This window comes from Geospiza fortis, unplaced genomic scaffold (genome assembly GCF_000277835.1).
Source record: "Geospiza fortis unplaced genomic scaffold, GeoFor_1.0 scaffold408, whole genome shotgun sequence".
Taxonomy (NCBI): domain Eukaryota; kingdom Metazoa; phylum Chordata; class Aves; order Passeriformes; family Thraupidae; genus Geospiza; species Geospiza fortis.
The window spans coordinates 5942952-5955652 of NW_005054330.1; the positions used below are offsets into that span (position 1 = coordinate 5942952).

General features: G+C 39.7%; 1 protein-coding gene across 3 annotated transcripts in view; it reads left to right on the forward strand.

Annotated features, from left to right (window-relative positions):
• Positions 1-44: 44 nt before the first annotated feature.
• Positions 45-12701, forward strand: part of BICDL1 (BICD family like cargo adaptor 1) — a 66881-nt gene continuing 54224 nt past the window's right edge. For 2 of the 3 annotated variants that reach the window (XM_031057450.1, XM_031057452.1), the window contains exons 1-2: positions 8751-8874; positions 9476-9618. The gene's annotated coding sequence lies outside the window, so the exon portion shown is untranslated. Of the gene's footprint in view, positions 285-3550; positions 3688-8750; positions 8875-9475; positions 9619-12701 lie in introns of those variants that run through there. The other variant, XM_031057451.1, reaches the window with a different exon arrangement.

Consider the following 12701-nt stretch of genomic DNA (forward strand, 5'->3'; position numbering starts at 1 on the left):
GGCTGCGGGCTCTGAGGGGACCCTGAGGGGACAGTGAGGGGGCTCCGGTGCCGTGGGGCTTCCCCAGCTCCGGAGGGAGCACAGAAGGGCCTTCGGACACCGCTGGCGCTGCTCTGCCCTCACGGGTTTGCTCGCGCTTGTCGTGTATTTCACGTCCTTTTTGTTTGTTTGTTTATTTTCCTGTGCCGAATCTTAAAAGGGAAAAATGACTCATTCCCAGTGGTTCTGAGTGGAGCTGGCTCAGCCCTACCCTAGACGTCATAGTTGGCAGTAGCTGCTGCCAGGTAGGGCAGCCAGAGGGGAAATGGAAAGGTTTTCAGAAGCTTTAAATTTCATTCTGTAAAATGCTTGCCTGACCTTTATGACCCTTTCCAAATGGCCGTTTTATTCAAATACAGTGTGATTAACTTTAAAGTGAGGCTCTGGTGAAAGGCCTCCAGCTCGGCAGCCCTGTGTCAGTGAGGCGCCGTCAGAAGCTGCAGTGGGGTGCGGGATGACCTTGTGTGAGCAGGGATCCGATGAATCCGTGCCAAGATATCCGTGGGCCATCGGCAGGGAGCACTGCTGAGACCTGCAGACATCACAGGGGTGCAAAACACAGCCCCTTGTTAGACAGTGTCTGGGCAAGATTTAATCTGGTAACAGAAATCTGTGTGGTGTGGCCCTTAAAAATAATCATGTTGCTTAGTTTGATCTCTTACATTCATTTTAATGACGCTAATACTGTTTTGGTATCTTGCTGATCAAGTAATGCACTGATGGATTTATTACAATTGACTTCATACAAATCATTTTACAGATTTCTGCTGCCTTTCACACCCCCTGGAACACTGCCATATTTGTGGTGTATTTCTCATCTGAAACTTACATAGCTGGGTTAATTTCAAGTTACAAAGCCTGAAAGAGTTTTTAAAATCTAATTTATTGTCCACTACCTGCACTGCCAATTTGGTTTTGGACTCCACTCAGGACACTGTGACTGGCTGTGTCTCATCCACATCCGCATTTCCCAGGGAGATCAGCTCTTAAATAGAAATGCAGTAAAGAGCTTCCTGTGCATGAACTGGGCAATTGCCATGGTAGTGCATTTTAGTAAAATGCCACATCCTCCCCTGATATTGGAGCCCTACCATGTCTAAAGGTGCTCTACCCTAGATTTTGAACAAGTCTGCCATCCAAACTAAGAGAACTTCAGGCTCCTCTGTCCAGCCTATCTCCTCAGCAAATATCATTAACCCCTCTGTTTTAACTGCCAGAATTATTGTTAAATATCCCCACTGTTTCTAATTCCACTGGGGATACCACCACATCTGCACATCAGTTTGGATTTAGAAAATGGGGGCAGCAGACGACCTGGGTTGTCCTTCTGAACAGCTCAGTTCTGTATTGTGTTCAAATCACAAGGTGTGGATGATTCTCCTTCCCTCCTCTCTGCAGGATGCTGTGGAACAGCTCATCCACACTGAGAGAGGAGATGGCTCATTAAGGGTCCCATCTCATGTACATTAATGCTCCCCTTTCCCTTCAGAGCACAAACACTGGCTCACTAGTGTTTAATATCCCAAATTTAACCAGCCAGGGGAGCTGCTCGGCTGGACCACGGGCCTCTCTCAGCTGCCCAACAGGTCCAGCAATAGCATCAGTTTACTGATTTACAGTAAATTAATTTATAATTAATTTTTCCAAATAAAGATTTTTTTTTTTTTGCTGTTTGCAAGCAAAGAAGCTGGCTCTTAAAACCTTTTGGGACAGAGAGAGTTTTCCTCATCATTTAGGTGAGGACTCCAGTTACATTAGTTCCCTTTAAGAAGGCTTTTAAATGCATATTTTGCTAGAAGCAGCCATGTGATTCAAGATCACGTACTGTTTTTTTCCTTCTTTGTTGCTCTGTAACAGACTTAGGTAAACAGGAAAAGTCTAGCAGCAAAATGAAATAGTAGCATAAAAATGCAGTTGCACTAGAACTGTTATCAAATGGTAGGAAAACAACTGAAGTGGCAGATGAGGGGAGGAGAAGAGAGAGAGAAAAGCTGTGCAGTTTCAGTGCTAACACCTCAGTACCCATTTCTACTGTCACAGGTAAAAAAAGGAATACATACCTGTTCAGGAAAACACGTATTTTCTTTTTGTTTAAGTTGATGATCTGAAGCCTTCAGAGTGAAAGTGATGATTCCTTCCTACCTTTGATATTTTTATCAAGAGGAATCATAGTGCACCAGTCCTTTGTAACAGCCAAATTATGTATCACTCCTTGAACTTGACAGCTGCTCCTGGGTACAACCTCACTTAACTGGAAGGAGCAGCAGCAAACCTGCAACTGTACAAAGCAAGGGCTTATTCCTACTATTAAATTAATAGGTTGTTCAAAAGTGCAACAGAATAAATAGCACTGTGATTTTCCCTAAGCAGGTCCCAATATGGTGCTCAACATGTTTTGACATCTCACCATGCACTGAATTGGTTACCATCTGTTTGACATTATTTTATTATAAGAGTAGGGATTTCCCTTTGTTTCCTTGGCCCAAATTCTCCTCCCTCATGCTGCTGCATTGTGCTCCAAGGTGACTGTTCCCAGGATTGCTTGTCACAGTAACACCCTTCAGGCTTGCCTGAGGTCTAAGATACCCCATAAATGTAGAAGTAAATGACCAGGCAGGCAGGTACTCCAGGTTTTTGCCAAGAGCCTGGTGCTCAGATATCATCCTAACTAACCTCACCATATTTTAATGGGCACAGAGCTGCCAAGTCCCCCCCAACACCATCTGGCTGTGAACTTCTGTATTTACAGCAGCATTACTTGGAAATCTTTTCATCTGTGGAGCACTGAGCACTCGTGCCTGTGCCCAAGGTGCTAATGAATATATGCTCAGAAAACAATAAACAGGGCTTGTGCAATCACAGTGCTAAGAGCTAAGGATGACCAAAAACCTGGGGTTTTGTCCTACCTTGCAAATCTTTCCAGCTCTCTTCTTTCCAAATTGTGATGCTGCACATGCAGATGGGTCTGCAGCCAAGGCTCCCAGGGGATGTGGATGCCAGAAATAAATCATGCTCTTCAGCAAGGCCTTTACCATAGCTAATCTATATGTCAATCTATAACTATATGAAAACAAAAAAGAATTTGTCTTTATCAGCTCTATCCCTTCCTCTAACTCACCAATATTTAAAAGAGGTTTTAATAAACCAAGCTCTTTCTTCAGTCCTAACATCACACCTGGGTTACCACTGCCTGTTTCAGAATAAAGGGTTTAACTTGGCTGACTCCAATGCTGTCATAAACCCTTGCTAAGTGTAGCTCTCCCCACTGCTTAATGGGACCTAAATAATCCTTAGATTCCTGACACATTTTGTTCCACTTTCTTTTCCCAAACTATCACAAAGTATCCAACCTGACATAATAGTCATGCACACTAGAGGGGATAGGAATATTTGCAAAACACAGATTTGGGAAGAAGAGTTATGGAAGAGGTTAGTAAATTCCTTATCAAAGATATGAAGGTAAAGAGAAATAATCACCAGAAAAACAATTACTTTGTCTTTCTTTTCGCAGTATTTTTAATTTCCTCCTGAGAATTTTTGGAAAAAGACCACTCTGCTGTCATCCTCCTGGGATAAGCAAAAAGGAAATGAAACTTTAAAAGACCTGAAAGGCTGTTTGGTGTTTCTTCCATAGACTTTCACTAGAAGGTAGGCACAGAGATAATATTCTTCAAGGTTATTTTGACTAAAATATTAAAGGCCTTTTTTGTTTGTATTAATAATATGCTAATAATTGTATTATACAAGTGCTAATATTCACTGGGGGTTTTTATGTATAGCTTCTATTTTCTTTATATTTACAGAAGTAAAATTCATTAAAACAGTTTTTAAAACACAGGGCCTTCCTATTAGATACATAGTTGTCATCTCTCTTTTGATTTATTAATAAAAATGCAAACAGACATATGTGATGATGCTCTTCAGACCAAATCCCAGTTCTGAGGGTTCCTCATTCCAGCACACACTGCTCAGTTGTGACCACACTCTCCTAACACAGCCATATGTTGAATTTCCCTGTAAGCCAAAATATAATCATGATGAATTTCTGGTGTGACCAAAATGAAATAGTAACAGAATTGGGTCACTAAGAATCTTTCTTTATGTGCAAACTGAGCATTTAACCTCATGAAAGTGAAGTGCTTTTTTTAATCCTAATTGTTGTCTACATTTTTTTATATTTAGCCTAAAACAAATCCCTCATTACTTTCCAGAGAAATAATTTATTAACTTGCAGATGCAGTGAAAAGCAAATGATATTTTAGATATCTCAGCTTCAGGCTTCCTTTGTGCTATCAGAGGAACATCCCTGATTCCACAAAAATTATTTTATAGAAAGCAATTTATTAAACCTCACAATCTGTCAAGAGACATGAATATTGATGTGTTCACATTAACATCTCCTGGAGCTGCTGAAAACTACATTTGTCATGACTTAATGGGAATTACATGTTGCACAGCAACAGGTGACAGGAGCTTAATTAAAGCAAAACTGATAAAGTATCTGAGCCATTATAAAAAAATGTTTTGTTTTAAATGTCCTAAGGAACCACTTGCATGTTTTCATTGATGGGGAAGGGGAGGCAACTCTGGTTTACAAGATAAAACCTAGAATAGGACAGGTGCTGCTTATCAGATGGCAACTGCATCTAACATAACACTCAATTACTCTGGAATTTAGATAGAATAATCATGTAAAAATGGCCATATCCAGTTATATTTTACTTAGATTCCAAGAGAAAAAAAGAACAGAAATACCTTTATGGTGAAGAGACAGAATTCTTTTGAGAGCACAATTAAACTTATTATTAAAATTTAATCATATGTTGGTCCTAGGGTGAATTAATTCTGGATGCTCACAGCAGGACTCTTTTCTTTGCCTTAAATCAACAAATCCACAGAAAAGACATCCTTTCCTCAACTACAGCAATAATTTGCTTGTTTGTGGGATTGGGTATCAGTGCCCAGGTATACCATTAGACTGAAGTATCAAAATGATGTATGCAAATAGATTAAACAAAATATGTCTGTTAAAATTATGCCAGCTTTTTAAAAGAAAACAAACCCAGTCTTTACTAACTCTGATGATTTAAAATACAGAGGTAGACTTGGATTCTTTGTGTAATTGAACTTGAAATAAACTCTGTATTTTTCCTTTGAAGATTTATTCCAAAATTCCAGTAACCAATAATCTGTGCTCTGCAGCCCTGTGGCATGGTGGGCAGTGTCAATAGGGTGAAAAAGCACAATAGTAGCACTTTGTGCAGAGTATAAATAAAAGCAGCAGATGAGGCAATGACAGTTTTAATGTCAAAGGACTCTTCCAGGTGAGACTAAAAGAAATTTGGATTTGATTGCCTGCCTATTTTTTAATCTGGAATCACGATTTTGGTACCTTATGGATTTTAGATGTTCTTGCTCTGAGTGGGTGTGTTCGTTCCTGTCCCGAAGAGCTCGGCAATGACAGCCTACATGTTACTTTTTTTAATTCTTCTAGAATTAGTTCTATAATGTTTGCTTGGAGGCCAGGAGATATTTTACAGTGACTGTGGTGGGATTCTCATTTTTAAACAGCTTTTCCATGTTAAGAATGGTGATGAATAAGTGATTAAGAAATACACTGACAAACAGTGAAGTAATTTAAGGTTCATAAAGGAAGTGAATGACAATTTCTGGCTGCTTTGGAGGTCACTGCATGGTGAAATTGCTTTTTTTGGAGTGCTCTTCACCATTTCTCATGGTGATTGGCCTGGCTCACATTGTTTTTTCTCACTTTTAAATTTCCTTTACTACCTGGAAAGAAAAGGCTCCAAACCCAGTATATTCTTCCTCAAAAAAAAAAAAAAAAAGAAAGGTGGGAAGTTGTTGCAATGGTGCAATGCTCATGGTCTGCCAAGGAATTGCATTTTGCCATTTTTAGCCAAAGGCTGGATACAAGAATACAAATCTTGAAAGAGGAATGGAAATACCATGTGAAAGAGCTTCTGTGGAATAAACATTTCCTGAATAAAAAAGGGCTTTAGGCTTCTTTTTCCCCCTGTGTTTTTAAAGTACTGCAGGTCGACTTTTGTTTTGAAAATAACTTTTAAATGAAAGGTGGGTTTATGCTACTAGTTCAAATTCCTCTATAATTGAATTATAGAGGTACTAAGGTAGAATATTTTCTTCTTTCTATTCCTCTCACCACTTAGCCCTCCAGTTTTCCTCAGAGCAATGGATCTTGTGCATTGCTTCTCTGAAATTTGAAATGGATCAGATGCAGCATTAATGAGTTGTGCCAGTGGATGAGAACAATTAGTATCAATTAGTCCCTTGGAAATGAGGGGAAGGTGCAGACTTGGCACACCCCACATCTTAAAGCTTTTAAGCGCGAAGCAGAAAGTAGTCAGCTTTTCATATCAAAGAGCTATCAATAAAAGGCTAACAGCCAACCTCAAAATGACAAAAATCAACAACAACTAAAATAAATAAATAATTTCTTTAAATGTATCTTAAGTAATTGTTATTTGTTAACAACCAGCTACCACTTAAAATCCTCCAGAAAACAGCATTTAAATCAGTGGAGGAGTCTGGGTTCTGCATCAACCTATTCCTCCATGAACAGATACTACAAAATAAAGATAATTTAGAATACAAGATTCTGGAATAAAAGAGATTTGCTGCATAGTTTGTTGCACCTCTTTCTTCTCTACATTCCCCTGGCTTTCATTCTGATGGCTTTCAGTATCCCAGCCTCAAAAGATGATGTATCATCTAGTTCCTGTGAATAAGAACTGCTACTTCTCTCTTGAAGAGGGTTCTTTAAATCCTACTTGTTTTCTGGAATTCAGCTCCAAACTGAGCCAGAGGCACAGCCAGGAAATGCTGGCAGTGGTGTTCAACAGCTGTGTAGAGTCTGCAAAAGTCTTCCCCCCTTATATGTAGCCTCTTGGGGCAAAAAAATGCTATTGCACATTCAGAAATATCCAATGAAGAGGCTGATCCAAGGTATTTATAAACAGTGAAGGTGCAGGAGCAAGGCTGCCTTCTCCTGTCATTGCCTGCCCAGCTGTGGTGTGAGAGAAGGACACACAGCCCCCACTGCATCATTCAGCAGTACCAACACATCAGAAAATGGCAACTCCTAAATAGCATTTTTCTTTTCATGCCTACCAAGTCATTTGTAAAGGGCCATTTCTGCCCAAGCTGCATATAAATCGTAGGTTGTTAGTGGATTGCTGCTCTCTGGCTTCCTCTGCATAGAGCTCAGTGCCAAAACCAGGGCTCTGCAGGACCTCAGCCATAAAGAAGAGAATGATCAATAAGCCTGGGCAGGCTGTGACGCTCAGTGACAGATTTTCACTGCCTCTACGGCTGGATTTGAATTTAGACAAAAATAGTGAACAGCGCAGTTGCAAGGGAAAAGAAGTCATCTGCTTCTTATCTAATGTGTAATTCAAAAATTCCTATAATTGATCTTCATTGACAGTTTTTGCAAGCTCACTCACCCACACTGCACATATTGTGCTTCCTGACATAATTCCCGACATAGACGATGATATTTCAACAGAGGAAGCTTGTTAAATCAGGTCAAACAAAATAAAGCATTAGAATGTGCTGCAAGTCCTTGCAGCTGTCTGTCTTTTCACTCTTTCACCTTATTCCCACCTAAAAAATACAAAACAAAACAAAACAAACCCACAAAACAACAACAACAAAATGCACAAAAAACAGTACAAAACCAAATTCCAAATACTGGTAATTTTGTAATGGGCTAAAAAGACAAAATTCAGCTTTGTTAAATGTTGAGAGGCTTCTGAATTAAAATACATTATTTTCTCCCAAGATGCTGGACTATTACTGTTGATCAGACATAACTGCCAGTCTTTTATTGCTTCCACGTGGTTTAATTTTCCCTGGAAGTGTCATATATATTCTAATGATCTGCTGAATTAAAAGAATTCTAAATTGGTTTCCAGTTGATGAGATGGTGTTTCTGAGATAGGACAATAAAGGGCATTTTCTCTCACAGACAAACACAAAAATTCAGGAGATGATAATGGGTCCTCAGGTGTCTGAAAGAGCAATACATAATTTCAGAGCAACACAAACAATAGATGCATTTTCCATTTACAATGACTGTAAATAAAGAGGAACATAATGTTTCTGTTTTATAAACACAATCACTGGCCTAAACAGCATTCTCCAATTACTCAAACTGCTCTTATTTTTCAAAAACTGAGATAGAAGAAGGGTTCAACAGACTAACGACTAATAGATACAATTAATGGTAGCAGAAAGCCAGACAAGTTCAATAGAAGCATGTTAGAATAATAGACACAAAAGGCTAGCACTGGGGAACCCCGTTTTAATTTCTATAAATACAACTCCAGCTTTTAAAATAAAACATTTGAAGTGCAGAATGAGGCACTTTTCCATAGAGTCCTTTATTCCAGCTTCTTTTTCCAACTCTAAGTGCTAATTCTATAGCAATTGAGAGATGATTCCCATAAATCACCTCCCTGACCCACAGGCCTTTCCCCCATTGGCTGGAGGTGGCTCTTAGGCTGTGCTGCTGAATGATTTTCCAATTTCTGGTGGCTATAGCACTGCAGGTTATTTATGCTACAACTTATTGAGCTGAAAAGTCATCAGGAGAGAAAGAGAAGCAACCAAGGGTGACGCATGTGCAGACACACTAAAAATAACAGTAAGCTCTTACCTTTCTTGCCCACAGCAAGTTCCCAGGAGGCTTCTGCACTGGACAGGGATGTTGGTGTGCTTCAAAAAGTGAGACAATATTTCCTGAACTCTGCAGACGTATCATGTTATGTGCAAGCATCTCCTTTTTCCCACTGAGTAAGTTCTGAAACACTCAACAAACAAAAACACTTGAAGGGCATACCCATAAATATTTCAGCTAGTTGTGTATTGGTTTGGAGGTTTGGAGTTAAATAACTGGAGTAAAACTGACACAGTGTGTATTTTATACTGAGTAGCACAAAACTGACCCAGGGAGTAGCAAGGATTATGAGGCAGACAGTGGAATGGGAAGCCATACAAGCTCTTCTGCAAGGATATTCAATAATGGAATGTTTGGAAGGTAGTTGCTGCCTTTGTTTTTTGGCCTTCACTGAAATGTCTTCATTTAAGTGTAAATTTGGGGAAGCAAAACTCATCTGTCTATATGATGGCTTTATATGAAAACAGTGAGGGAAAATAAAAACTAAATTCTTCACATAAGACCAAACCTGACACTGACCTAAAAGAGGATTACTAAAATAGGCAAAACTATGTTTATTTAAACTAAGATATACTTTTAATATCAAAGTGTTGCTGAAAGAAACCAGATACCCAAATAAGTGGCAAGCTAACCCACAGTACTGAAATAATGTACAAAATATGATTTTTGATTACTTTTCCCTTCCTGCTCAACAAAGCTGATTTCATGTCATTCTAGGCAAGGAAAGGTGTGGAGCTTTATAAAATAACCTGATCTTCAAGCGAGAGGAGAATCATAGACCAAAGGGCATTCAGCCAAACTCAGAGCCTGAATTGCTGTGGATTTTATCAATCTCTACATCCAGGATGAAAGGCCATTGAGTAAGAAAAATATGCACCCTAATCTTCATTTCTTTTGACAACAGCATGTCAAGGTATTCATTGATCCCAGTGAAGAGTGTCTGGCTCCCTTTTTGTCACATCACTGCCTTCACACACCCCATGGGAGACATTGGCTGTGAACTCACACCAAGGCTGCACTAAATGTTCATAAATGTCATTCCCAATGCAACTGAGCTCACCCTGCCCCTGCAGGCACGGAATGCTGTACAGCAAAATGCAAAAATGGGAAACAAGAATAGAAGGCACTTTATTAAGGTAATGTTCACATCTAAATTTCACCCCCATATAGATAATGTGTGGGTGAATATTAGATTTAAGCAGTTAGCTTAATGCTGAATATTTTAGTGACAAATATGGTCTATGCACTTCCTAAAATGTCTAGAAGTATGCAAAGCAATAATATGGGAAAGGCAGGATAGAAAGAGAAAGGAAACTTTTAATCTTAACGTTTATTTTTAGGTGATCTATTGAATGAAGGTTTGGCTTTTCCTTACAACACCCACACCCCTGCAGCAGAGCAAAGATTCTGATGAATGTGATACCCAGAGTATCACAGCTTTCTCCGTGGTTGTTTTTTTCATATAATGTAGTCAGTTAATTAGATCTCCTCTGATCAATCATTGAATTACCTCTTCAAAAGGCATTATGATATGATGAGAGTGCCCCGCAGCAGTTAAACACTTTGATTTTTCTGTCCTAACACATTTACAACTGATGTCAACTAGGTCCTCCCAGAATTTTAAATCTAAAAAAATTACTGTAAAGTGGACCAGTAAAATTACTGTAATATGGATTAATTCTCTCCATTGGTCCTTTCTAGTATTTAAGACCAATCTCTTTCATGTTTTCCCTGTTGCTTATGTTTTGATCTCAAGGCCTCTGGAGCTTCAACCTTCTCTCTTGCTCTTGTTCTCTTCAGCTGTTTTATACCATCACTGTTACATATCTGTGACTTCAGCTGTGTTACAGCAGCTCCTTCCTTGATCCTTGGGAGTCTGACACAAAAACCAAAGCAGTGTAGTCATTGCAAAGAGATATTGACAGCAATTCTTTTGTTTTCCTTTTGTGACTTGTCTCTTGAAGAGGAACTCTGATCTAAAGGTTAGGACTGTAGGTCACAACTCGGTCATGAGATTTGCATGCCTTGGCATTGGGGACTGTTGGCAAGTTGCTGCCTTGGCTTCTCCTCATCCCTCTGTGAAAGGGGAGCAGGGATTACAGGACAATGCCACCCCAAGAGTTGCCTCATTATGGTTTCTGTGAAGAGCTTTGAACTCCTTGGAAAGCAGACAGTACAGGGAGGGGTGGTGTGTAGTTTTGGGAAAGGTCTCTCCAAAAGTAGATGCCATGTGCCACGTCCAGGGATCTTTGCACAGTGCTGTACAGAGTTGTTATGTTTGCAGTAAAACAAGAAAATAAAGAAGCTTTCTATGTTCTGCCTTTGTTTGTGATTCAAGTCCCCAAATGGGGCAAAAAAGATACATTGATTTTCTGAGCAGTACAAGTGGTGGAAAATAATTTACTTTCTAATCCTACAGAAATACTTTTGCCAGATGAAAACTGTTCTGCCATTGCCTTTCCAACAGGGTAGTGCAGTCTGCAAGTAATTAAACAGCAGAAAGCAATACCCATAATTCAACAGTATGTCTTAGCTGTTATTTGGCAATTCTTTTTCTCTTGAAAACTCCTATACATAACATGAGCTTAAAATGGAAATCACTCATAGCAGGTTTCATTTCATTGTGAATTGTTCTCATACACCAATATGTAACCACATTTGTAAGAAACCCAAATTTTTCCTGCCAGCTGAAGCTGTCCTGCACTCTTAAAAAGTCTGCTATTTTGAATTTGAATACCTGCTATGTGGGCAGCAGACCCCAGGATGATACACCAGTCTGGCAACTCGCCATTCTGTGAAACAGAAGGGTGCTGACAAAACTGAAGGGGATTTAGAAACCAGCAACTAGCATGAGAAGACACAGGATTTTCATTTTTTCTGGAGAAATCAAGACTTGGCTATTTTTACAGCAAAGTTGATTACTGCCTCCCAAATTAAACCCCACTACTCAGGGAAACATCATCTGGAGACTGGTTCCCTGGTACTTGCAGGTCTTCCCATGGCCAGGCTGACACAGCAAAGACAGATTTCCAGCTGCCTCCAGAGATAAGAGGGGGAGAGGTTATTGCTCCTGACAGTGCAGAGCACTCCTGGGGCCCAGGGAGGCAGTGTGCCCCCTGTCCTGTGAGCTGAACATGTAAAAGGTGACAATGTTCTTTTTAGTAACTCAGCTGTTAAAAAGAACCAGAAGAAATCTCAGTTTGAAAGCGTTAAAAAGGAGAAAGATGCTGGGGAATAGCACTGACTACCTCAAGCTAATGCAGGATTCCTCATCCATGTAGAATGAGCTTTAGCTCACCAGGAGCAACTTAATTACTTCTGTTCAATGGTTTTCCACCCACATGTTTATCTAGTTCGTGCTCTTGGAAAGTGCTGAGGAAACAGCTCAGGGCATGAAAGGGGATTACTCTCATAGGTAATGGGTGCTGCAAAAGCTCCTCTGAAAGCTTCTGTGCTGCACAAATGCAGGATGCCTCCCCCTGGGCAGGATGGTCTGACTCCTAATGATGTGACAGATCCTGCAGGGACACGAAGGTGCTGATATTTGCACCAAGGAGTGCAAATTAACAGCTCTAAGGATTAGTAATTACACAAATAAGTATACAGCTAATGAAAACCCCTGTTATCCTGTACTTTTTACTTTAAAATTTCTTGTTCCCAAGAAGTGAATCAGGCCTCTCTTCAAATAATTTATAGAATACCAGTTTCCATAACAACATAATTGCTCAATGAAACAAAAATACCTGGCAGAGTTGCCATTATCATGAAATAATTGACCACAACAGTGAGTGAAAGAGGCTGCATTAAACCCCCACCATTGCTTTGTGTCAACATGGTCAATTACAATCCAGTAATGCCAGATCAAAGACCAGCATTCCTAAAACAAGTCATTACAAATCACAGCATATCCTTAAGAAGCAGAGAGATCATAGAGAACAAGTAT